Source organism: Manacus vitellinus, unplaced genomic scaffold, assembly GCF_001715985.3.
Source record: "Manacus vitellinus isolate BGI_N305 unplaced genomic scaffold, ASM171598v3 scaffold_4_pilon, whole genome shotgun sequence".
In the NCBI taxonomy this organism is placed as follows: domain Eukaryota; kingdom Metazoa; phylum Chordata; class Aves; order Passeriformes; family Pipridae; genus Manacus; species Manacus vitellinus.
This window is the reverse complement of record NW_021940604.1, coordinates 11,416,621-11,442,140: the sequence shown is the minus strand read 5'-3', so window position 1 is coordinate 11,442,140 and position 25,520 is coordinate 11,416,621. Positions and strand designations below refer to the sequence as shown.

General features: G+C 40.0%; 1 long non-coding RNA gene across 1 annotated transcript; it reads right to left on the bottom strand.

Moving 5' to 3' along the window:
* Positions 1 to 15,710: 15,710 nt before the first annotated feature.
* Positions 15,711 to 17,046, bottom strand: LOC108640658. Its single transcript, XR_001921343.1, has 3 exons — positions 16,952 to 17,046; positions 16,538 to 16,540; positions 15,711 to 16,342 (listed from the first exon to the last, which is right to left on the bottom strand). It is a non-coding gene; the product is annotated as an uncharacterized LOC108640658 (long non-coding RNA).
* Positions 17,047 to 25,520: the final 8,474 nt, after the last annotated feature.

The window sequence follows — 25,520 nt, the reverse complement described above, 5'->3', positions numbered from 1 at the left end:
TATGGCAGTTGAGAGTGTGCAGAAGTTGAATGCAAGTTTTCCCTAGGTTTGACCTGGAGCTCTAGCATTTGGTTCACCCTTTCTCACTGGGTGCTTAGCTAATTACCTAGAAGGCCTTATCAGCACATTACAAGACCTCCCTACAAGACAGTATCAATTAACAAACCCTTTGATGAATTTGTCCACATATTTTCTTTCACTTTTAAAATTACTCTTTCTGTTCCAAAGGATTAGGCCACAAAATAACACCATATCACTTTCCTCTTGAAAGTACACCTTGTTGGGTTGAAAGACTTGTTTAGGGAACAGGAAAGGTGGGAAATGAGTAGGAGCAATGACAACTTTCTCCCAGCACATGGTGCAATCCCCTTGCTGGTGGATGTGCAGGGGGGAGTGCCCCTCTTGACCTGCCCCCTCTGAACCCCATTTCTTTCCCTGCTGCCTGCCAACCCAGCATCAGCAGCCTTTGGACCGAGCTGGATGAGGCTCTCCCTCTGCCAAGCCCAGATAGCCACTCAAAGGACTTCCCTGTGTCACATCTGTTGTAAATTCCGCCATGCTTTTCCTGTGTCTGCACAACATCTCAGCTCATTAGGAAGACATAAGATAGCAGAGGGCCCGATACAAAGCGTTTTGGATCCCCCCAGCCCGGTAGATCTTCCTTCTCGTACCATGCATGGGACCCTTAACTTTAACCCAGCCGTGCCTTTTGTCTGAAAGAGAGAGACTATTTATGAGGAGTCATACAAAATAAACACAGAGAGTTCACCATAAAATATGACAACCACTTTAAATAATGTTGACTTAATTAAACTTTAAACTTTATTTATATATTTTATGGCTGTAGTGTGAGCTCTTCTCGGATGTTTACTTCAGTGAAAAATCCATCATGTGAGGGCCTTGAAAGGAATTAATCCCCTTACCCCTGGCACAGAACTCAGCTCCAACAATTCAGATCTAAATATTTAGTGATGGATGATACATGTTTATAGAACAGAGGGCAGCATGACATTTAAATGGGATCCGGGGTTGCTATAGTGAGCGGACATTGTGGAAAAGAAACTGGAAGCTGAAGCCATGCCAATTATCAGAAGCCAATAAGTCAGCCCCTTTTTGCCTGATTTTTCCCTTCCGTCTATCCCTTCTGGGTTTTTGAAGGCTTCTTCACAGAAGGTTACGAGTGATTTTCCAGAGGAAAAGTTCTGCTGACTCTTGTACATTTGGTAGTGCATCCCATGGTTAAACTAATAGCCTTGTTGGGTGTCAGCCAAAGGTTACAGGCCTCTCAAAATATTCTTGGAAAAAAAAAAGAGTTTATCACTGAACTGAAGTTTCTCATTAGTAACCCTGTGTTGTCTAATCTGTGAAATTACATGATTAACTCTTTTGCAGAGACAGCTTCAACCAGAGTTTGCAATCCCACAGGAAGTTATTAAAAGTATCACCGAGATAATTTCCCTGCTTTGTACTTGGCCCTTAGGGTAAAGGAAATACATCATTAGATGAGTACTTTATAATAAAGCTATAGATCACTAACAATTATTAAATGGCTGTCAAGAATGATTATTATTTTAAAAGTTGAGCACTGCACAATTTGAAAAAACAAATAAAAAACCTTGAAAGAAATTACTTCCTTTGTTTTTGTACAGAAATTAGAAACATGCCTTCACCCCCTTTCTCTTTGAAGTGGTTATTGGAATATAATCTTCCTCTGTACACAGCCATCTTACCTTCAACATCACTTTCTGAAACTCTAAAAATACTCCTATGGAAAGCCATTGCTTGGGAGGATATTCCTTGCTGACCGGCAGGATAGCAGGGTCTTTTTACACTAGCTGAGAACAACACCTTAATGCATGAGACCTGAACCCTTGATGCTTCAAGTTACTGAAGTGAAGGTGGTGGTTTTCACCCAGGAGCAATCCTTGTTTTTCATGACAGTTGAACTCAGGGCTATCCGGGACACAGGAAACCTGCCCATCATGTATTATAGCTGAAGTCACTTGCAGATGTTTTACATGATTTGTTGTACTTGGTTTTGGCTGTCTAATGAGTTCCTCCCAGATCAGTGAGTGGTTTAGTTTGCATCTTTTTGGAGGAGAGGTAACAATTCAGATGTTTATTAGCTTCCCCAGCTACTCAGCTAGTTACCAAGACTTTTTTTGTTGTTTTTTTTTTTCTTTAACTATTAGTGAAGAAGTGAAGTGATGAGAAGAAGGAAATCCTGACAATCTGACAATGCCTGTGAAGTCAGTAAGGCTGTGAGGCTCAGCTGGTGACACAGCTACCTTGCAAGGGTGGCCATATAGCATCTAGTTGAATTGTGTAAAAGACAAATAGTCATGAGAGGTTTGATAGAGGTGAAGTGCGTGGAAGCAAAAGCCAACAAGCACTCTGTTGTTCCTCAATTCATATTCAGCCGAACAATTCCCCTTATGGGGTTCAGATATAAACCAGCAGAAAACTAAACTGGAATTTGAAAAAACATCATTTGCACAACCAGAAAAGGAAGACTGCTATCAGGCATCTCTGAGAAAGATTATCTGAGTTCCCGTGAAAAAGCCAGAACTTTCGTAAAAGTTGATTTTAGATTTAACTATGAATCTCTAAAGGCTCAGCCCTGAAGTGCACAGCAGGACCATGCTCGCAGGACAGCTTTTGTGATTGCATCACATTATGGTCCTCACTATGACTAGTGCACCTGTTCATTACAATCTAGGAGTTAAAAAACAGTGATTTGAATCAGAGAAGCTGAAATCTAGTTTCATCTCCATAAATGCACTAACAGGTCAAGAGATTTGCTTTTTCTAGAATGCTTTTTTTTCCTTTCTTTCCCTAATAACTTTTTCCTGAGCTTAAATAAGCCATAATCTCCTAGGAGAGAAGTCAATTGACTTGTATATATTATAAAAATAATATATGCTTATACATTTTCAATATCAGTGCAGTTTCAGAAGAAGGGAGAACTTAGCACTACCTTGCTGCTCGCTGACCGACTCCATTCTGTATCATTTGCACTGGTTACAACTGTTATGCTCTTTAAGTGTTTAGAATAAAATTCACCTCGATCGGCTCATTCTTTGTTTTGGAAACACGGTCTGACAGGGGCTTGAATTAATCCCTAATGCTTTTAATGATCAACCTAAGATCTACATGTCTAAATCTTTTCAAAATGCTTCAAGAGGGGAGGAGATTTTGTCTAAATTGTTGCAACGTGAAAATGTATGCAGCATATTCTTCTTATTCTAGTCCTAGTTTATAAAAATAAGATGACTGGAAGCCATTCTGAAGTGCAGGGTAGAATAACCAAGTCTGTGCAAACTTTCGTAATCTTCAAGTGCCAGAGAAATATTTTTTACTACATTGTGTAGTAAAGAAAAAGAAGACTCATGCAATTTCCTCTAACGTTTGTTAATCAATTAAAAAGAGACAACCTAATATTTCCTCAAAAAACTTAGACACAAAAGGTTCTGGTATATATTCAAACTCATGCTCAAATAAATGTAATCTGAATTTTTTCAGGTTTGTTTATTACTAGTGTAAGACCAGAGTTTTAACATGAGGATCTTGAAGATCTATAGGGAAGAAGTTTACTATGAGACCTGCAAAAGGTAGCTATGAAGAAGAAATTTATAGCCAAGTAGGAATAGTTTAAACTATCTACGCAAGTATCTGTATTCTCATGGGAGAATTTCAGGGGTCCACAAACTGGAAAACATTGAAAATATTGATGTACATTCTATATGCATAGCTTCAGAATGGGAAAACATCACAAAGCAAAAGCCAAAAATGTTAATAGAAAATCTCTCACTCCAGTCTCTTAATTTGAAGTGGGATGTTATAACATAGATGTCTGAATTTGTAGAAGATAACCAAGTATGCACTCCAGAGCTGATTGGGAAAGCAATATAAACAAAATTCTGACTTGGGAAATGAATTCAGAGTGTAATTTTCTTCACATAGTTACACATTCTCAAGAGATGTATTTTGGCTGATGTTAATGATAAAACACTGATTTACAAAATTAGGGAGATCTGCAACTGTATATGACAAAATAAATGCAATTGGTCACCAATAAAATGCCAATTCTTACAGAGAGAGTTTTACCATCCTCACATGGAATAGCAAGTACCTAATTTTGCCATTTGTTTCTGATGTGCATGGGGTATCTGTCTAGGAGATACATGAATTTTCCTTTGGTTTTACTGTGAATTATGCCTTTACATGCCTGGGAGCAGCTTTCATTTGGTTTTCATTTGAAAACCAACTTGTCAGAAATAACAACTGAGCAAAATGCTCCTTTTTGCAGTATTGAGTTATTTTTCTTCTTGCACGACTGATTTTTCTTATTTCTGTCATCCAAGAAAGAGATTACTCTTTACACATAGAAAACAAAACTCCAGCATCTAATCAAAGTTGTACTTTAAATCACTACTGTTCCTTTTTCAGAAGTCCTGTATAATTGTTCTTTCTCTAATTAAAGGATATAGCCCTATTAATTTTAAATTGCTTTTGTTGGTCCCCTGTCTATGTGTTTTGAGAGATACTGGCCCTATCTACTTTCGTTCTAAATGCAGTTTTATGAGACAGTGAAAGCTCTTGCTCTGTATGTATCCATGGTATTTGCAGAAAGTGATAATATCTGTTTCTTCTGCTGGAAAAGGAGAAGGAAAACTCTCCTCTGACAGGAACGGGTGTTTCCAAGTGCATCTCCTTTCTCTGTCACCAAGGTGCTGTTCTGCCTCACTGAAGGCAGCAGAAACTTAGTGGTTCCCAGCTTAGGGTCAACCTCCCATCTTCTAATCACACTACTTCAAGTAAAGGTGAAAATGTTGTGATCATACCAAAGGCTCCTTCTCTAGAATGTCAACATCCTTCCTGACAGAAAGGTAGGAGAGAAGGGCCTTTCTTCTCTGCTAGTGGAGACCTGGCACCTTCTAATGTCATAATTTGAGTGAGGCTTTTAAGATGTAGAGAAGTGGAGGAGGAAAATTCAAAAAAATAACTGCAAGAACAGATGTGCAAAAAACCCTGAAAAACTCAACCCTTCATTGAGTATTTCCTTCGCACTTCTTGACTTTGCAGGCCACCCATTTTTTTAAAGCAAGGTATCAGTTCATTTCTGCACTTTTTTGCCAAAGCAGAAAATAGAATCACGCAAAGCGTTATCATTCTTGTATTCATATTTGTAATTACCCTTGCACTTCAGATGTGGGGAAAACTCATTATTCATAATACTGTGTTTTATTTGGTAGAGTACCAGGTTCACAGATGATTAGTGATAGTTGATGAAATGAACTTTTTCTGAAGTTCAGGGGTCTTGCGTTATATAAAATTGAATTTCTAAAATCAGTCCCTTTGATGTCTTCCCAGTATAAATATTTTACTCACAATTAAGTACTTGGGACAAAAGTCTGGGAGAGGGGGGTATACAGAAAGGGAAGGGGAGATGTGGCTAAAGGCAATCCTCAGCAGGACAACTTTAAAATATGACTATGATTTCTCAATAGCTGCTACTGACTTTCCGGTTTACATGAATTTGCCAAATGTATTTTCTTTGGGTCAGATCTTACTTATCTTGCTCACACAAGTATTCTTATTGACTGCCTCTGAGAATAAAGCAACCCAAATTTTGCTTACTCTTTCTGTTTTGCTAATTCCCTTAGGATCCGTTCAAATAAATTGGGGTCCTATGTTACTGGATCAGTTAACAGGCTGTGAGACTATACTAATGTTCATGTTAGCTAAAATTTTTCAGGGAAAATATGTGTGTTAATATCCTTAGTTCTCTCAGAACAAAACAAAAAAAAAAGGGAAAAAAAAGAAAAGAAAGGTTTCTCTGCATTTAGAATGGAAACCCTGATACCCACAGGTGAGGCTTATCCACATGCTGTGACTAGCCCAGCTCTAAACAGAGTCTCTGCAGCTGTCTCTGCAGTTTCTTCCACTTTTTCTGCCATAATTTTGTTTGGAGTTTAATAGATATTTTTTGTCTTTTTTTAGTCTTTGGCCAACTTTTTCATTTTCAATGCAAAAGCCAACGATGGTCTATGTGAAGGCCAACTCTGTATGCTGACAGCCACACAGCTGTAATAAATTGAGCTTTTGGAATTCCCAGCAATTATACGGCCTCACGGTGTACTGAATATCTATCACTTGCATTTATACCTGAACCTGTATGTGTACTGCATGTCTGCCTGTACCCGTATTATTGAAGCTCCTTTTCTACCTCTGTATGTTCTATTTTGCACATAACACGAGTCTCAGATAGTTCAGACTATACTGCTGAATCTGTTTAGGGTAAAAAAAGTATTTGTAAGGACATAATGTATAGCCTTCATTGCAAAGTAAACTAGGAGCAAGCATGATGGATGGGTTAGAGTGCAAGACTGCAGAAAGATGAGATGTGAGTCCAGTCAAGGGGGAGCAGGATTGAGATTCCTGGCACATGGGTATTATTTCTACTGCTTCTGGCATGAAGGCAGAGAAGGCTGGGTAAGTGGCTTCCCACATTGTTTCAGATCTTACTTTGCATGGAGACTGGACAATCTGTCACTCGTTAAGCCTGAGGTAGTGTCATGAACACCCAGTTTCCAGTGTATGTCTTAAGTGACATTATGATGTAACTTTTTCCCCTCAACCATCTTCTTTCTAATGCACTGTATAGTGTGTTCAGCCCCTGTTGATTCTTTCATAAAACCTTTTGAAGTTTTGCTAAACTTGTTTTTTTTTCTATAGGTTATAAAATCTCATTAGCAGGAACTTTTCCTCCTTAGGTAGACACAATGCTGAACTGGTTAAGACATCAATTTATATTCAAGGATATTCATCACTACCTGCAATTAGATCAGACCAAGGACTTTGACCTTTACTTGAATGTTCTGCCTTGCCCTTGCCTCCCTTGGCTAGTGAGTAGGCCTGCTGCAGACAAGTGCACATCTGGAAGAAGGCCTCTTTTCCTTGGGTGGTAGGAAGTTTCCTTCTAATGTCACAGTAATGGGCACATGTATAATGTCAAAAGCCCACAAAACTTGTCCTGAGAAGAAATGAGTTCGTCTCAATCTTTTGCCTGGGGAGCTGTTACTGAGCTCAGGGCAAAATAGTTTTCTGTCTATAAACAGAAAGTTTGACCTGCTCATCTTAGCCAGCTTGTATAAACAGATCAGTTCATCAGAGAAGTGATGCAGGTTTCAGGAGAAAACAGGGCACCCTCTGCATGAGGCACAGATCCTGCCTTGCTGCCCTGCTCCCTACTGAGGGAGTGACAAAGCCCTTAAGACAGCTTCTTCAGGCCACCCCGTGCTCAGTGGGAGCGGAGAAAAGGGAACTCCCTACGGGTGTCTCTGGATCAGAAGGCACCGACTGATGGCAGGGTGGGGGAATAACCTCAGGGTACTTGGCTTTCAGCACACTCAGAGGTAAATGGTCATAGAAGATGGAAGAGAGGGAGTACCTGTTGCCAAATGGCTGTGATTACAGGAGTGGCAAACTTCCAGGGAAACGCAGCCTCAGTTCTGTTTTATCAGGATCCTTTGTAAATTGCTATTAAGAAGTATTTTTCAACAATCTCATTTTTATTAGCCGTTTGTGCCCATTATAGTTTTCTAGTTGCTAGTTTGTTATGGCTGTAACATAAATAAAGTTCTAAAAATGTCTCATTTGAGGAATTGCAGAGCTGGGCATGCCATTTAGACATAGATGAAAGCAGATGTAAAGGGCTTTCTTTGTAATGGGTCTATTTTATATTTAATAGAACTGTCATATAAACCTAGACTACCATTTAAAATGCAGTTTCTAGGCTATAAAATAAACACCATTTCTAATATTGCTGTTGGCTTTCACCTATGGGATACAGTTCATTAAAAGTTCTATAAGGCATTTACGTGGGGTTACCATATGATTTACAGTCTAGGCAACAAATGTGTTTCTCTCCCAGCTTAGGAAACAGTTCTTTAAAAATATTAATGATACCTATAGGATTACTCAGCCATGTGGGACTTGTATGAACAGTGGTGCAGTGCTGGTACAGATTGACACAATTTCTATGGCAGGAGCTCTGCTAGGTGCAAATGCTTCCTTCAGGAAGAGTAAGCCTGAGAAACACTTCTGCATTCATTTCTCTTTACTGAAGTTTCTAAGACAAGTGTTACCGCAAAAAGAAATGTACCTGGCTCAGATCTCTGTGGGAGGTAAGGCAGGATTGCCTGTGCTTGGCTGAGGGATTACTTTGTTTGCTTTCCTGAGCTGAGCTGAATGACTCTCTGGAGGAGTCCACTTCTCTTCTTTGGCTATAGAAATAGGCATCTGGGTGAGATGACTCAAATAAGGTGGAAGCACGTGAGCACAAGTTCTGCATGACTGATCTAATACAAAAATCCATGAAAGTTTATGGACATTGCCTGACATGGTTTCCAGTTTCATCCCAGGATTGGATGCACTTTTCTTACTGGATTTATGATTCAGAATTCTTAAAGCAGTGAGAATGCTTAGATCCTCTTGGACTCTGGTGTCCTTCGGAGCCAGACCAAGGGTGTGCAGTTCTTTCTCTCTAAGCTTCTATTGTTAATAACATTTCTTCAAATCTTCTGGGGAAGAGGAGAAGCAACCTGCATCCCCTCTCTGTGTGGAGTGCCCTGATTGATCCCCATCAGCTGTGAGTTGGCATGCACTGACACTGTCACTGGTCACTACACAGCAGCAAACAAAAACCTACACTGAGATACACCTGGAAGTTGCTGTCCCCTATAGAGCCAGGCCACCTGTTTGCTGGCCTTAAGGGGAGCATTACTATTATCAGAGGTGAAGCTGTGCATCTCCTGTGAAAGTTCCTGGGATCTCTAACTCTGTCTATGGATGCTTTGTCAGACTTTAACTGCCTGTACAGTTACATTCCGTGTCTCAGACTGATCTTTATTCGCTTAATGGAGAAAATGTTGGCAACCTCTTCTCCAAATGCTCTCATGTTTTCCAGAAGGCACTTCAGACTTGGTAGGGAAGGACCCCTTGGTCTTTTGTGTTGATCAGGTGTGAACCATTTTCTAACAAGATTCTACTGCCTCAGAAAATCAGACTGAGTTTACTGAATATAGAGTTTGGTTTTAGCAGCTAAAATTTTCTCAGAAATCCATTCTCATTAATTATGTCTGATCAAAGGTTGAATTTGATAATCTTGGAGGTCTTTTTTCAACCTAAGTGGTTCTATGTTTCTCTTATTCTATTACCTCTTTGAAGAAAAATGGTCTTATACAGACCAGTTGACCCATGCACCTTACCCAGTAATACCAGGACCTTGCCCAGCAATGCTGCTCAATGCCTGGTGTGACCTGAACTGCAGGTGGGATCCAAATTTGTAGGGAGGCACTCAGTGTCTCAGGCTCTCAGTGTCACAGGAAGACTGGACAAGGACCTTGGAAGGGTAGCCTGAGACTCAATGGACAGAAAATCAGTTTGGGATGGTGGGGGAAAGCAGGGGGATGCACAAGGCAAGAAACTTTAGGCAAAGAAACTGTGAAGAGATAGAAAGGCCTGAGAGCTCTGGATTGGGCAGGAGTACAGAATAAAACTGAGTGGTGGATGCAGTTATGTGAGGGGAAAGAAGAGTGCCTAGTAGGAGGGAAGAGGCTGACAGGAGGGAGAGGACTTCAGCAGCTGGGGTGGAACACAAGCAAATTGAGTTTTACCATCCTACTGCCTTAGATCAATATTTCTAAATCCCACCGGCAAAGCACTTCTCTCATTCTCTGCTAATAGTGGTTCACAAGGAACCAAAAATTCTCAAAATTATATCTGTTCCTCTGTTGACACAAATAGCTTAAGTATACACAGTGAAAGTAGTCTCAAAAAAGCAGACACACTTCAAACTATATTGGTCTCAGTGTGCTATTTCAGAGGTTTTAAAATCTGAAGGTTTTGAACTTTAAAAAAAATTGTAAAAGTTTTCCTGTATCGAGCATCAGAAAGCAGAAAAATCCAGAAGTACATCCATGAAACTCCAGCTAGACTCTCCTGTGTTTGTACCTTGTAATAGGTTGCCAAATACATGGTAGTATTTTAGCAAGACTTTTTGAGTAAATGAGACTGGTGGGCAAGTGCTATGTACATGTGCCTATGTGTGTTCACGTGCATCTCTCTACCTTTATGCAGTTCAATTACCCCATTACCTGGTAACCAGTCCCTTGGTTTATTTGAGCTATATTTACCTGAGGAATTGTACCCCTGAGATATCAGCTTCAAACACATTTTCTGGTAGAGTATGGCTTCTGCCCTAGCCCTTAGCACAGAGCTGCTTGAGGAGACACTGTAGGTCTAGCTACAGGTGGACTGAACAATTTCAGTCAGAGGGAACTCTGCTGTGACAGAAAGAAGAAAAATTGAGTCAGAAAAATTTGGACATAGGTATTTCACACTAGGCCCTGAAGACGAGTGAAGACTTATGAGTTTCCACCCGTGGGGCCTCAGTTCCTTATCTGTCCATTAGGTCCGGTCACTGAACAGGAGTGCTGCAAGAATAATTTAATATTTGTGGGACAATAAACAATCAAGTCAATAAACATTCAAGTTAATTCACAGAAGAATTCACAGGGGGAAATTCATCATTATCTTTCCATAAGAGTATTCAGACGTGGAGACAAATAGTTAAAAAGCCCTTTCACTTAACCTTAGACACTTCACAGCAACATATATGTTAGGATCCAAGTTGTTTTCAGCTCTCTTTAGGTGATGATCTCAAGTGGCCAGAGTTGCCCTCTGGAGATATGTTTCTCCTCCAAGTACAGAAGGAGCCTACGGTGACCAGGCACCTCTCTGGAGCGTCTGAAGTGAGTGGGATGAGCTCGGAATGCAGCAGCAGCTCTCCAGGCTCTTCTTTAAACATCCCACAGATGTATGGGAAAAGTCTGGGCAGTGGTGCTTGCTGCCAAGCAAGAGGGATGCAAAAATTGTTTCCAGCAGTGGTATCCGTCCTGCCATAATTTTTCACCTTTTATCTTGGGAAGGCTCTTCCAATGTCTCTTCTTTACAAGTGATATTTATATTATACAGAAGTTCCTGAAAACCTCCAGATCAGTTGCACCAGGCATTGAACAGAGCTGTTAATTCTTTTCCATCGCAGATGGCTGCATATAATTCTGTATCTGAATTTGGATTAAGTAACTTCATCAAAAATGGTCTAAGCTTTACTATATCGAGAACCATAAAGGTTCAGAAAACTTAGCTCTAAGGATCTTTACAAAATCAGATCCCTTTTATTTACAGTTGTATATGCCAGGAACAGAAGCATATGCCACAGATATGACGTTGAAGTTAATGCACAATTAAGAGCATCCCTTGAGATCTAACATAGGACTGCCTGGCAACCAGGAGAAATGGTGCAGAGACCAGGAGCACTCATGAAACTGGGGAGAGCTGTAATGACTTCCTTATGACCAATCTCCAAACTGCGCTGAGTGGAGCTCTGGCACAGGAGAGAGTCTGGCCCATAGTATGTAAATAAATAATGATGAGCGAGTCAAAGTAAAGACAGAGATGAATGAAGTGATTCACACAGCACAGCTATAGTTCTGTGTTGTCTCGAGGCTATGGAAGGCAACCCATCATACTTTGGTTCAGGTTCTCAAAATCATTTTAATGCCATGAAGGGTGACTTTTTTTGCTTTTAAATGAAAGCCCATATTCTGGAGCTGTTTTCTGGAGATAAATAGAGCCAAGAGGGATAGTACTTTTCAACAAAAGCATTAATAAGTGACTGTTACCACATGGATAAATGTAGCTTTGGATTGAAAGCAAAGTATAATTAAAGTAAAAGGTCAATCTTTAATTTGATTAATAAATTTAAAAAAACAGTCTGCACGTTGGATTTTTCTAAAACCTACATGGAAGCCCATTTTCTATCTAAGGGGATCAGGAATATATTTGCCAGCAGGACAAAACCAACATTTATTAAAGGGTAGGTTTTAAAGCAATTACAAATCAAAATTGGCAATTCATTCTCATGAATTGCATGAATGGCATGCCATATTCCAAAACTGAGTTCTTGGACTAATGGAGTTGAAGCATTTAAATTTTGCTTGCCATCAAATGGACAAACCATGTCCAGATACCTGCTGTAATCTCACCATCATGACCGGGGGGGTGATGATCAAGAAATACGCTTCAAAATGCTCTGAACAGCCTAAAAAGACAGGTGTGGACAGATGGCAAACAGTTCAATTGGCAGATTCCTGGTATTCTTCAGTGTGGAAAGAGGGAATATATATAAGAGTCTAGGAAGATGAGTGGTAGGTTCCTTTGCATAGGAAAAAGTTAATTTAATTCTGTGTTACATCAGTAAAAAACTACTGAGAGAATGTCATGTCTTTTAGTTCTATCTGGAAGAGCATGAGGGAGGTATGATCATAGAATCATAGAAAGGCTTGAGTTAGAAGAGACTTTAAAGATAATCTAGTTCTGAACCCCTGCTATGGACAGGGATGTTGTCTGCTAGATCAGGTTGCTCAGGGTCTAATCCAAGCTGGCCTTGAAGGGATGGGCCATCCACAGCTTCTCCAGACAACCTGCTCCAGTGCCTTACCACCTTCACATTCAAGAATTTCTTCCTAGCATTTAATGGTAAGGAAACATCTCTGTCTGACCATCCATGAGCCACTCTTGCAGTCACACCTGCACTACCTGCGCTAGGACTGAGGCCCCTTCACAGTCATCAGCTCCAGTGAGCTGACAATTGCCCTGCTTGACTCACTGCACTCCTCACATTCACACAGTCAGACCAAGTTTCCTTACCAGCTCCTCCCTCAGTTTCCCAGAGCAGTGTCTCAGACGTCCAGATCCTTCAAATAGGTTAATCCCTTCCAGAGGGAGGACCTGCAAACTGTTCTGACCAGGGAAAGCTGCAGATAGTCTGACAAGAAGAAGAAAGGATAGGTAAAACAGCTGTCATTGAGGTGCTCATGGCTGGACTGGTAAATTCAGGGTGAAAGGGAACTGCCTCCTGACTTATCACATTGCCAAGTTCACCAGCACATCTTTTGTGTCTTTACAATCTCCTTCCCCAGGCTGGGTGGAAGGCAGAGAGTCTATATTTTCACCTGGTTCATTTGAGGGTTTTTTGAGGAAGAATAAGAGAAATTAGGAAGAAACCTAAAAAGATTCCGTGAGCTGAGGAGTGAGGATGACTGAAAGACTGGATTGGGGGACGATGTCTGCTTACCAGAAATAATGAGAATAATTAAGCACTAATCTGACTTGTCTGTACAGATGAATTTCCAGCATAACGGAGCAGTGAAATAGCAAATTCCCCCAAGGGAAGCTCCTGAGCAGTGAAGCATAATTCATGCCTGAGAGTTAAATCTCAATATGGCTCTTTGCTGTGAAGTTACTGCACTGCTGAAAATACACACACAGACATGCTTGCATACTGACACTGAAAGAAAAGCTGTGATGGCATTTATAAGATTGTAAGGTCAAAGTTAATTTTGTCAGATTTACTAATTGTTTTCAAACTGTGTCTTTTGTTTAAGCTTATTTAAAAGTAAACTCTGACATACTGTGATTTGGTTTTAAATACCTTTTGGGATCAGTCATTCTGAATTATAAATAGCTTCATCCTTCTTCCTTCTTATCAAACTTTGACATATGCAAGATAATAAGGGGGATTTTAGAAATATTGATGCAAACCAGCCACCTCTGAATCATGTCAAGTCAATAGTCCCTAAGAATTAATGCTCGGATCATAGAGGAAATGTGTAGTAAGGAGTTGGGGAAGGGAGAGAAACTTCTATGGATTTTGAGCCCGAACTGATTCATTATTCACTTCATTTAAAATTGTTAAAGACAATTTTGTAAGTATGCATCCGTTTCCCATCTGTTTAGAGAGTTATATGGCACTATGACTACAAGTGAGCACAGTTAAACAAAGACAGACATGTCTTAGTGCATGCTGTAAGTGGATTGCTGTCAACACTAAGGCTAAACTAGGGGGACTAGGGGAAAGATGAGATTTCATACTGGCATTTGTCTACACTTGTAGTCCTGTGGGTATTTCTGTGTTCTGGTTTGTTCCTTGAGATAATAATTTTTTCATTCTCTAAATAAGGATTTGCTAGATTTGCTTTCCTGCAAGAAATCTTCCACAGACTGGATGAGGGCCACCATGTCCACTTACGTTCTTGTCCTTAGAAATACTACACCAGATTAACAGAAAAGAGGTGGCACAAGAGGCAAGAGAAATCCAGACTCCCACTTGGGGTTTTCCATTGTGTTTTCTCTGAAATAGCTTGGTTCCAAGCCTTCAATCATTAGTATGCATCCAAATTTTGTATATGTGAGCATGATCATTCACTTCAGTGGGAATGCTCCCACTGGTAAAATAGTTCATATTAAGTATTGGAAGGACTGAACCCCGCATGAAATGGTGGTGTTTCCCACAGCTTCTCTGTCCTCTGCATGTTTTCAGGTCATGTCTATCATTTTATTGCCACATCAAGCTTTTCCTTGGAGAACCAGTGGTGCTAGGAGGCAGTACGTTTAATTTTGTCTATTGAAAAAAGATACAATATACCTGCAGAAATGTAGTCTGCAAGACATGTAAAATAATCCTCCTATCCTACCTTAGCCTGATAAAGTTTCAGCTGGAGTCCACAATTTTGGGCATCATACTACAAACGAAATAAAGAGAGAGTCTGGTGGTGAGAAAATCAAATAATCAGAAGCTTAGAAGACATCACTATAGATGCAGAGGATGTGGCATGAAAGGAATTTGCTTAATCTGGAGAAGACAGAGGGAGACATGACAATGAACTGCAAGTATGCAAAGGGATATCACAAAGATGAAACACTTTACTTGATTTCCACGTAGACATGACAAAAAGAGATGAAACTCACTTGCAAAATGGGAGCCTGATAACTCTTAATACTTTAATAATTTTCTAGTTTCAGAAATAGGACAGCAGTGAGCTATTTTTGCATGGAGAGGAAGGATGGAGATGGCAGAATCCTCTTCATGGAAGGCCTTCAGGTAGACATCTCCAGCTATGAATAGTCAATCCTGTGTACTGGCAAGGGGATGGTTAGAAGACCTCAGGAGGTCCCATCCAGCCCTATCCTCTGTTAATGTAATCAATAAAATCCACATCTACATTCTAAGAGCAGGAGTCTTATTACTGGCAGTAGAGAAAATGCAGAAAGGACAAAAACATTATTTTCAGACCTCAAACGGAGCTTGTAAAGCATCGATAATGCTCTCTTTTGACCAGTGAAAGATAAAGAAACATCTTGAAAAGAATAAGCACAAAACTGTAATATGACCTCTCAGGAAAAGATTTTCTTTCTACTCCAGCATCCCTTGATCATTTTTCCTCCTGGTCTTTGGATTTTATTTTAAGGTGGAAAAATGGAAATGACACCCCTATAATGACATTAAGGCAACATACTTCAAACTCTTTTTTGCCAAAATTATTTAAAAACCATTATATGTTTATCATTATTTAATTTATAGTCTTTGCTATGTCCAAAAGACAGGTAGCAGACCTGGGAACAAGCAATACCCACTGTCAAGCTACACAGATTTGACAGGAACAAAACCTTGCAATTTATAGTGGAGCTCTTTTCAAAGTGAGTGGAAATGGGATCTAATGATATTCAAGTAATCTACTCAGGTTGCTAAGGCTGAGTGGAAGATACTTCTGATGGAAATCTGAGACTGCGTGTGTAATTAAAAATAGAGAAATGAAAATATAATCTTGTTTTGTTATCACATGAATCAGCAGCTGCATGTTGCTTAGGGAGGAAGAAGGCTGCAAAAAACTAGGGAGAGAAACTAATGCAGAAGACCATAAAGAAATGGAGCTGTCTTGCTCCTAAAAAAAAAAAAAAAAAAAAAAAGAGGAAAAAAAGTTCAGCATGGATCCATATGGTGTGAGATTTCTCTTCTGTGACATTTTTATTAAGGTTATGTATATGACCGTTCATCTTCATTCTGCTGGTGCTAATTGCTGTCTATTGGACCCTTCGCTACTGTGTACAGAGAACACATGCTTCCCCTCGACACTGCCATCACTGCGAGTGCACTGGATTGTTCTGCTGTCCTCAGATAGGAACCTGCTGCTGCTGCCTGACCGCAACAGCTGGGAATATTCTGCTTTTAAAAGCTTATCTTGTTGATACTTGAGTTGAGCTATTACACAGTGGAACAAGCAAACAGAATGAATGGACTCTCTGCGGGCAACTTATGGTAACAAAAAAAGTTTACATGTGCTTTTGAATGTGTCTCTTGTCTTGGAATTGACAGTGATGTTTAGCATAGATGTTTCCTGCAACAAAATCATGATGGTATAGAGCCAGGAACAGGCTAAAACGAAACATGCTCAGAAGATATGTTCAGTACTTATGCTTCTTTGAAACTGTAAGCAACAATCCTGCAAAGATTTACTCATGTGGATGGTCCTGCTGAAATGCAAGGGGATGCTTTTTTCTCTAGAATGGCTAATTTGATTAAGAATTACTTTTATGCACAAAATTAGTGTGTAAAGCATGTTTCCTCCACCTTCTATGGAGCTTTTAAGCAATCAGCCCAAGAATCAGGTTATTTATTTACCAGCATTAGGTCCATGAACACACATATATATTGCATTTACAAGCAGATCAGAGCAGAGAAACACAAATATTCCCATGTTATGGTTGGACCACCCAGGGAAATACAGAAATCTATTAATTTTGCTTATCACTTAGACTCCAATTTAACAAAACATCTAATGGTGTCATGAATTTTTCTGTCATGAAGGAAGTGTTACAATCATCTAATCTGACTTCCTACATAATGTAGACTAATGTATGACTTCCCCAAGCAATTCTGACTTATACATCCATACATGTGATTTCAAACTGTAAAAGTTAGCAGTGGCAATAAGAATAGTTATCAGACTTAGGTTCACGCAATTAGTGATTCTTAAACTGTTACCTTAACACATTGCCTTTTGTGAATGGTACTGCACTTAGCCATGCCCTGAACTACACACCAGTCTGCCTACAGACTCCACATGACCTCTAGGCAGGAAAATCTCTCTTCTGAAGTCTTAATGGAGGTGTTGTCTGAGCAAGCACAGACCCTGAGTGACATGTGCATTATTCTGTGCATGGACGAACATCTGAAAATTTGGCTTTCAGACCACACTGGGCAATCTGTGAGAGTTGAACTTGACACCTAACAGCCAGATGTACCGGTAACTTTGGTCTCACAGTGGTGGTGATTCTTGCTGTAGGACCACTGTTTTAACCCATTAACATCAGTTAAGTGGCCAGTTGTAACTGACACAGGCAATCGCTGGATACATGGCCTTTCCCTGCTTTCTTGGTGGCAATTTAGGCTAAAGGAAAAGCTGTTCTCTTTCTCTTCCCAACCACTTCTGCCTTGTGCCATTTTCTCATTTGTGCTTACGCAACTGTTTATATGAAAAAATGAATTAAAAGTAAATCCACGTATTTTCCCATGCTATTAAAAAGGTGAGAAACTTCCTTCAAGAGATATTGATATATTAAAAGATAATTTGGAGTCAATACAAAATGAATTCCTATTTTCTGCTTTTATCACTGTAATGAAAAATTGAAAATTATTTGCGTCTAAAAAAAATAATAATTTGAATACATGTACGGACTACTTTCACTCCCTGACACTATGTAATGACTTTGCAAGTATATTTAGTTCATATTTGAAATGAAACTGTTTCCAAAGGAAGTGATGAGAACACTTGAAAATTGAACATCTTAATTATCCTACTATTTCTTTCCTTAGCAAAAAAAAAAACAACAAAAAAACAAATCTCTAATTCAATGAAAAAATATTAATTTTTTACACATTTTCTGAAAATAACCCATTTGCATCATTTATATTATTATTATTACTATTATTTGCCCAGACCTCATTAAGAATAAGTAGCACCTATTGTTATTGCTAGTCAGCAATAACAAATACACAGACACACACATATATACGTATATATATATATGTATATATAAGCATGTATGTATGTATATATATGTATGTATATATATCTATAGTTAGGCTAGAGATGGCATAACAGGTTATTCTGAGGAGGAGTTCTCAACTACTGGCCAGAGACAAATTTTCGAAGGATACCAAGGTTACTAACAACTCCAAACATCATTACCAAAACAAAGCCAGAGAGAACCAACAACAACAACAACAACAAACAAACAATACCACCAAAACCCCAGCAACGACAACAACAACAACAACAAAAACAAAACCGACTAGAAAAATAACATGCGTTTGTAACATTTTAACTGAGATATAAACCTGCCTGTGGTGAATAGACTACCTTGTGACTTTTTTAGCTGTACTCTAGGTCCTGGCCAAATTCTTGTGGCACATTTTGATTTTGGGGGCTTTGATGCTGCCTGGGTAGGTCTAGATGCAGTATCCCAGAATTTTTTTACAAAACCAGTGGTTTTGTGTGCTGTCCACCTTCACATCTGCCCCAGAGTTGGCTACATTTTAGATGATCAGGTTGTGTTCGCATTTTTATTTATTTGGACAAAATTGGACATTACTGTTCATTATCTTTAAATTTTTGTGGCTACAAATATACCTAAAAGTTAATCTTGAGTAACATTTTGCTGTTCTTTTCTTTGTCTTCTCCTTTTCTTTCTTGTCTCTAGCATAATTGTGTCTTTGCCCTCGTGTGAATACTTCTTGCCCCACAGGCTTCTGGCATGACAAGTCAAATTATTACCTTTCTTTGTTCCCACGTGCAAGAAAACAAAGTTGTTGTCCTTACTTGGAGAAGAGAGAAGACCAAACAACACATTTGGATAAGCACCTTGTCAGCTTTGAAATGTCTTGTAGAATTCTGTAAATGTTTCTCTGCCATGCATGAGGCTTGCATCAAGTGTCTTTTTCAACAGCATCACTGTAGACAACCATTTATCAGGTGTATATTGTATGGCAGTGTGATGTTTGGAAATTCCATTTGCCATATGTTATTCATGATCCTTGCTCACAGCCTTCATTTGTCAGGGGATTTAGAACTCAGCTGTGTTTAGTTTTTGGGGCTTGAGAACAAGTTGACCCACAGGCAGACACCTAATGATATAATTTGTTCAGTGCAAAAGGTTTGACTGCCCTCTATCAACCTTTATGCAGACAACTCCTTTGAATACAGTAATGGATGACAATATCAAAAGCATAAATCTCGGCAAACTTCAAGGTTTCCTGGAAAACATGACTCTTAAACTTTAGGCACATAGACATTTGGCACAATGTCAGAAACATTCTGGACTATTCATTTATCCAACTCTGGCCAAAAATAACCAAAGACTCTATGTGTCTGTTGACTTGTTTTGAAATACACTCAAAACGGCAAAGAAGTTAAAAAGTAAGAGACCAGCAATTGAGAAACAAGACTTCTGAAGTATGAAAGATCCTTTTCTGTATCTTACAACATGTGGTGCTAACAAGCCAGGTCATGTCCCTCTTACAAAATTTTGTCTGTGAACTTAGTGTGGTTAACTTAGTGAGTAGAAATTACATAGTTCAGGTTCCTTATGGTTTTAGAAGGTAATAAATAGAGACCTTGCTGGAGGACCTGCTTCAGAGGAGAAAAACGTGGTGACAACTGTGGGCTCATGCCTGTGAGTAGGACAGAGCAGCCAGGATAATGGTCTTCTTCTCAAGCCTGGCTGACTCCCAGAGTCACAGTTTCACTTTTTTTAAAATGTGTCCTACTCTTAACTTTATGCCTCCTGTGTGATGTTCCCTGGCTCTTTATTCTTCCTCTTCTATGTATACACCTTCTACTTTCCTCTGCTCTACCTCTACTAGCCGGAGGAAGAGAAACCCATCTTCTTCTTCTCTACTCAGCCTCCCTTTGTCTTTCTCCTTGGCATGCATCCTCCTCTCCTAAGGAGAGCGGGTGGTCAGGAAACACTGCAATGTTACACTTTCTCCTTCCATTTTGTCTTGTCATCCAGGCCTCTTGCTGCCCTCTCTGGGAGGATCTGTTGCTGTGCCAATGGACATCCTCAGTTCCTGAATGGAAATGTGGCCTTGATAGCACATGATGTCACTGTTGGGACTTCAACCTTTCCATCACTATTAGGTTTCCTTTTAAATTATAAGAAAATAGGAGAAAAATAAGCTTTATTTCTTTTTTATTTTTTTTAATTATTGTCAAGACAGTCTCTTTACGCAACTTTAGTAGCACCACAGATATGTGAAGTTGGCTGCACTGTTCCTCACTTTCCTGCTACGTATCCAACTCTGCTTTTAACAGCTTGAGGTTTTCTTCATTAAATCCTTTTTCACCCCCACTCTTGCCAGAATGCAATATCCCAACGGGAGTGATCAGAAAAGAAGGGTAATTATTATAACTTACGAAAAAGCCATTTGCTTTGTTACTGCTTCGTGCTATTCCTCTTGTTATTGAGCAGATGAAGAGTTACAGTAATTTGCATTTTGATTTTTATCTACGCAATCTCTACTGAAGAAAAAAGCCCTTATTTCTGTTTGGAGCCCTTGGCTGCACTGTGTAATCCCTGTAATAGTGCCAATAGCAGTAATGATATGACAAAACATAAAACAGTTTTCCAAAAAACACAGTGCACAGGCTGCACAAGTCATTGCAAGGGATTTGTGACAAAGTGGCTGGCAAAAGGAATGGTACGTTCTGGGTTTCACCTCCTTCTACAGATGCACATTTGAAGGCGCAACAAGGTTTCTCTCCAAAAGCCAAGCTGCCTCTGAAGGAGGTAGGAAGAGAAGCTACACTCTGCTCTTGGAAAGAAAATATTCCGTAGGCTGCAAACACTGGAGTATGGCTTTTAGGTACTTTAAGGGAAATTGCACTTTTTTTAGTGTAACTGTTCTACATACATGAAACAAAGGTGTCCAAGGAAGGCCAAGAATAGGTAGTGGAAAAGAAGTAAAGACAGGAGCAGACTGGGAGATATGGAGGAAAAAGGTAAAGCAGACAGCAGGCTTTTAATTTCATATCATAGGGCAGTAACTCCCGGCCTGCATATAGCTTGGAGACTCCTGTGTCTGTCTCAAAGATAGACCTACAGTACTGTTGAAGACAACCTTTTGTGTTTGAGAGCTTTTCTGTTTTCTCCAGCTATAGAAGCTCCTTTTCTAACAATCTGACAAGAAATACTTATTACTACTCCCAATAAAAGGTGATTAAAAATGAGCAACAAAGATTATTTCAATATTCACGTAGTGGGAATACACATGTATGAGAGATGTCTACTGTTACTTATCCCCGTCAGGTGCTTACTGCAGATACTACAGCTATGTTAGCATGAATACATGAACATAGCCAGGCTTACAAAGGAGTGTGACATCTTCACTAAAGAAATGGTCTGGTACACTGGGCCCAGAAGAAGCAACATCCTGCTGCCAAAGAAGAATATCTGCCTTGCTCTGTGGTCCTATCGGGTAATTCACTCTTTTACTAAAAAGTCAGATTTTGAGGTGGAAAGATAATGAGAAGTATCATTGCTGTATTTTAACATTTGGAAATGGGAGATGTAGAGCTCCAGAAGCTGGCTCATCTGAAACTGCTGAACATGTGTGTAGTTTGGCTCTGCTCAGAGCACAAGTTATCCCAGTCTTCTTCTGTGAATTATTTGGCAGGCCTTCTTCCCCTGCCCCTACAAAACTGACAATTTTCAATAGTTAATCTCAGCTCTGAAAATTCCATCCTAATTCTGCATACAGACTTGATATAAATCAACTAGTTTCCTCCAGTGAACCTATGCTGGTTTCTGCCAGCTCAGCATCCGGCTCCGAGTATTTCTTCATACACATTGTTCCTTATACGCATTATTCCTTCTCGTTTAACCTGTCCTTGCTTCCCTCTCTAACCTAGCAGAGTGGTAAATTTTAGTAGGCATGTCCTAATTTCCTTATTGCAAGTGAAGCTCTTTCTTTTCCTTTCAGATTCCCTGCACAGTCTGGCAAGACTTCCCTTCTCTTATTCATCTCTGTTTCATCCTGACAGCACCATTAAGGCACAGTATTGACAGGCATTTTCATATGCTGTATTCACCAAAATATAAGAAATATATGAAGCTAGTAGAGAGCATCCAAAGGAGGGTAATGAAGATGGTGAAGGACCTTGAGGGGAAGCCGTATGTGGAGTGGCTGAGGTCACTTGGTCTGTTCAGCCTGGAGGAGACTGAGGGGAAACCTCATTGCAGTCTACAACTTCCTTGTGAGGGGAAGAGGAGGGGCAGGCACTGATCTCTTCTCTCTACTGACCAGTGATATGACCTGAGGGAATGGCATGAAATTGTGTTGGGAGAGGTTTAGGTTGGATATTAGAAAAAGGTTCTTCACCCAGAGCGTGGTTGGGTGCTGGAACAGGCTCCCCAGGGAAGTGGTCACAGCATCAAGCCTGGCAGAGTTCAAGAAGCGTTTGGACAATGCTCTCAGGCACATGGTGTGACTCTTGGGGATGATCATGTGCAGGGCTAAGAGTTGCTGGGCTAAGGTTTGGACTCAATGATCCCTGTGGGTTCCTTTCAATTCAGTGTATTCTGTGATTCTGTGATTATGGGGAAACCTTATCCCAGAAAACAGATGACTCTGTAGGAATTGGATTTGGGTAAAATATTTCTGCTCCTGGATAATCCATGTCAGGACAAAACTGAGATTCACTGAGGGAATCCATTGCAGAGTAGCAGTTGCTAGCCCAGCCTCCTGTAGAACTCTGGTCCCTTTGAGAGAAAAGTGGAAAACTCACTAAGAAAAAGCCCTATTTATTCATATAAAAGTGAATGGGAAATCTTTCAAGTGAATCAAGATGAATCTGAAAGGCTCTTGCAGTGTCTGGTTTATGAAAGGTATTAGAAGTTCATATTTATTCAAGGCTTCACACACTGAAAGCTGGTGGAATGACAGCTGGTGGCAGAAGGTATTTTGTCCACTGTTGCTTATGGAGGTCAGGCTGGATCCTAGCCTCAACAGTGCTTTCTTTGAGGGTTGACTACTTCTGTCTTCAAAGGAAAGTGATGGCAGTTGCCACCTGAAGCCTATAATAAGTCAAAAAAGAAGAGAATCTTCTCTTGAAACAACCTTTGGAAAACCCCAATGTAAGGGGAGTGAGCACAGTGGAAATGGAGGCATGAATGAGAAGCATGGTCCTAATCAACATTTCTGCTCTGGACTTAGTCTGGCAGATAGACCTAAAAAGTCATAGAATCATCAAATCATAGAATCAGCTTGGTTGGAAAAGACCTCCAAGATCATCAAGTCCAACCCCTGATCCAACACCGCCATGGTTACCAGACCCTGGCACTAAGTGCCACATCTAGTCTCATCTTAAAAACCTCCAGGGACGGAGAATCCACCACTTCCCTGGGCAGCCCATTCCAATGCCTGATTACTCTCTCTGTAAAGAATTTCTTCCTAATATCCAACCTAAACCTCCCCTGGCACAGCTTAAGACCATGCCCTCTTGTCTTACTGATAGCTGCCTGGGAGAAGAGACCGATCCCCACCTGCCTACAACCTCCTTTCAGGGAGTTGTAGAGAGTGATGAGGTCTCCCGAGCCTCCTCTTCTCCAGACTAAATGCTTGGCTTGGGGCCTATTTGCACTTCTAAACAAATATTTACTCAGTCTTGACAAGTTCATTAACTCTTCATGTACATATGCAGTGTACAACCATATCATCAAAAGCTGTTGACTGATTTTTAACATATACATGTGAGGAAAGTGTAAACTTTTCATTTCATTCAGCTTTTATTTAACTGATTTGGCATCTATGGACTATGATCTGTCAATTTGCACAGCAGCATTGCAATCAGTGGACCTAAGGTGAGAAGTTCTCAGTAATGCAGGCTTTGATTGTTCACCTTTTGGCATAGAGTTATGACTTTAAACTCAAACACTTCAAATCGCAAAGATTGTTCCTTTAGCTAAGCATTGTAAATCATGACAAACAGAAATACAGTTTATGCCATTCTAATCTATAGAAAATCACAGGAAAATATTTTAAACGAGCCAGACACATGCAATTTTAACATCTATGTTGGATGAGAGTGCTTAGGAACAGACTGTTACCTTGGAGCTTAATAAAAAAGTCCTCCAAAGGAAAGATTTAATAAATCACGCTCTCCCTTAATGACTGGAATCTGTGAAGTAGTGAGCAGCGAGAAGACTTGCTGTGAAAAGAACTCAGCACCTCACCCTGTGTAAGGATTCTGTAACAGAATATCTATTTTTCTATGTACTTATCAACATGTGAATTAAGTTGGGTGCTAATTGTGTGTGCTGTGGAGGGTTGAATATATTATGCAGTTAGAGGGTTGAACATATTATGCAGTTACTATCTATTGAGTGCTATTATCTTCTGCCTTTACGAGAATTTTTAAGTTCAGTTTTTCTCGTGATTCATACAAAACCAAGTAATTCTTTCTGTCAGGGGTTTCCTGCATGAAGGAAGCGTGACAATGGCACACAGTAGTTTATAGCCACTTTTAGTAAAGCAATGGACTATGGGCAACTCACATTTCTTATCCTTCCAAGGTCACTTTGGAAGATATTCCATGGGTGTGAACAATGTTTTCTCTGTTTCTTTTAACACAGAGGTCTGAGCTAGATTTTTTCAATTATTATTCTCGTTTGAATTGGCTAATTCTGCTAGAAACAGTAAGGATCAAACTTTTTTTTTCTAGATGTTCTGCCTCCTGCTGTCTCTGAAGCCAAGCAAATAATAAGATATGCACAAAGGCTGCCAACGTTTTTGGAGCAATGGTTGTAGTCAGTTTAGGAAATTTAGTGTGGGTTCCCTCATGAAGAAAACTTTTAGTGGGACATATAACAAACAACGGAGCTTTGGTGTCCAAGCTCGCTCCACTGCCGGAGCTCCTGTCTCTCTTTCCAGTCTGTGCTCTCTGCTCTTCCTTCTGTCACTTTTTAGAGGGCAGTAAATGCACTTTAGAGCCCAGCTTACTAGGATGGAGGCAGTCTTGCCATGGAATTCATTGGTTACCTGTCACATCTAAAGGTATCAGTGGCAGTTAAAAAGGACTATTTGGGGCTGGTGACTATAATTTATTTAACCTCCTATTAAATCTGAGGCTGCAGTATACATACATGCATAGGTATTATGGCCAAAAACCTTCTGAAAGATTCCTATTTATAGCATCTAGTCAAACCTATAAGAGGAGATCTTATACAGAGGAGGGTGTGTGGGTGATATGACAAATGGCTCTGATTCTTGAAAAGGACTACTCCTCCCCTCAGGGAGAGGAAATATAATCAGCACAAAAGCAAGTAACCATAACGCGTACATTTAATATCTTGAGTGAGGTGAATTTTTTCCTCAGGGTCTTCCATGAACCTTTGAATGCCCTCTATATCTTCACAATCATCCCACAAAAAGGCAGCCACCCTGCCCTGCCAGGGAATGCAAGCATTGAGGGCTCTGCCTCCTCAAGCCAGACTGAAGGGGAGAGAGATGGGAAGACAACATGCTGATACAGGGGAAGCAAAGGAAAACAGAG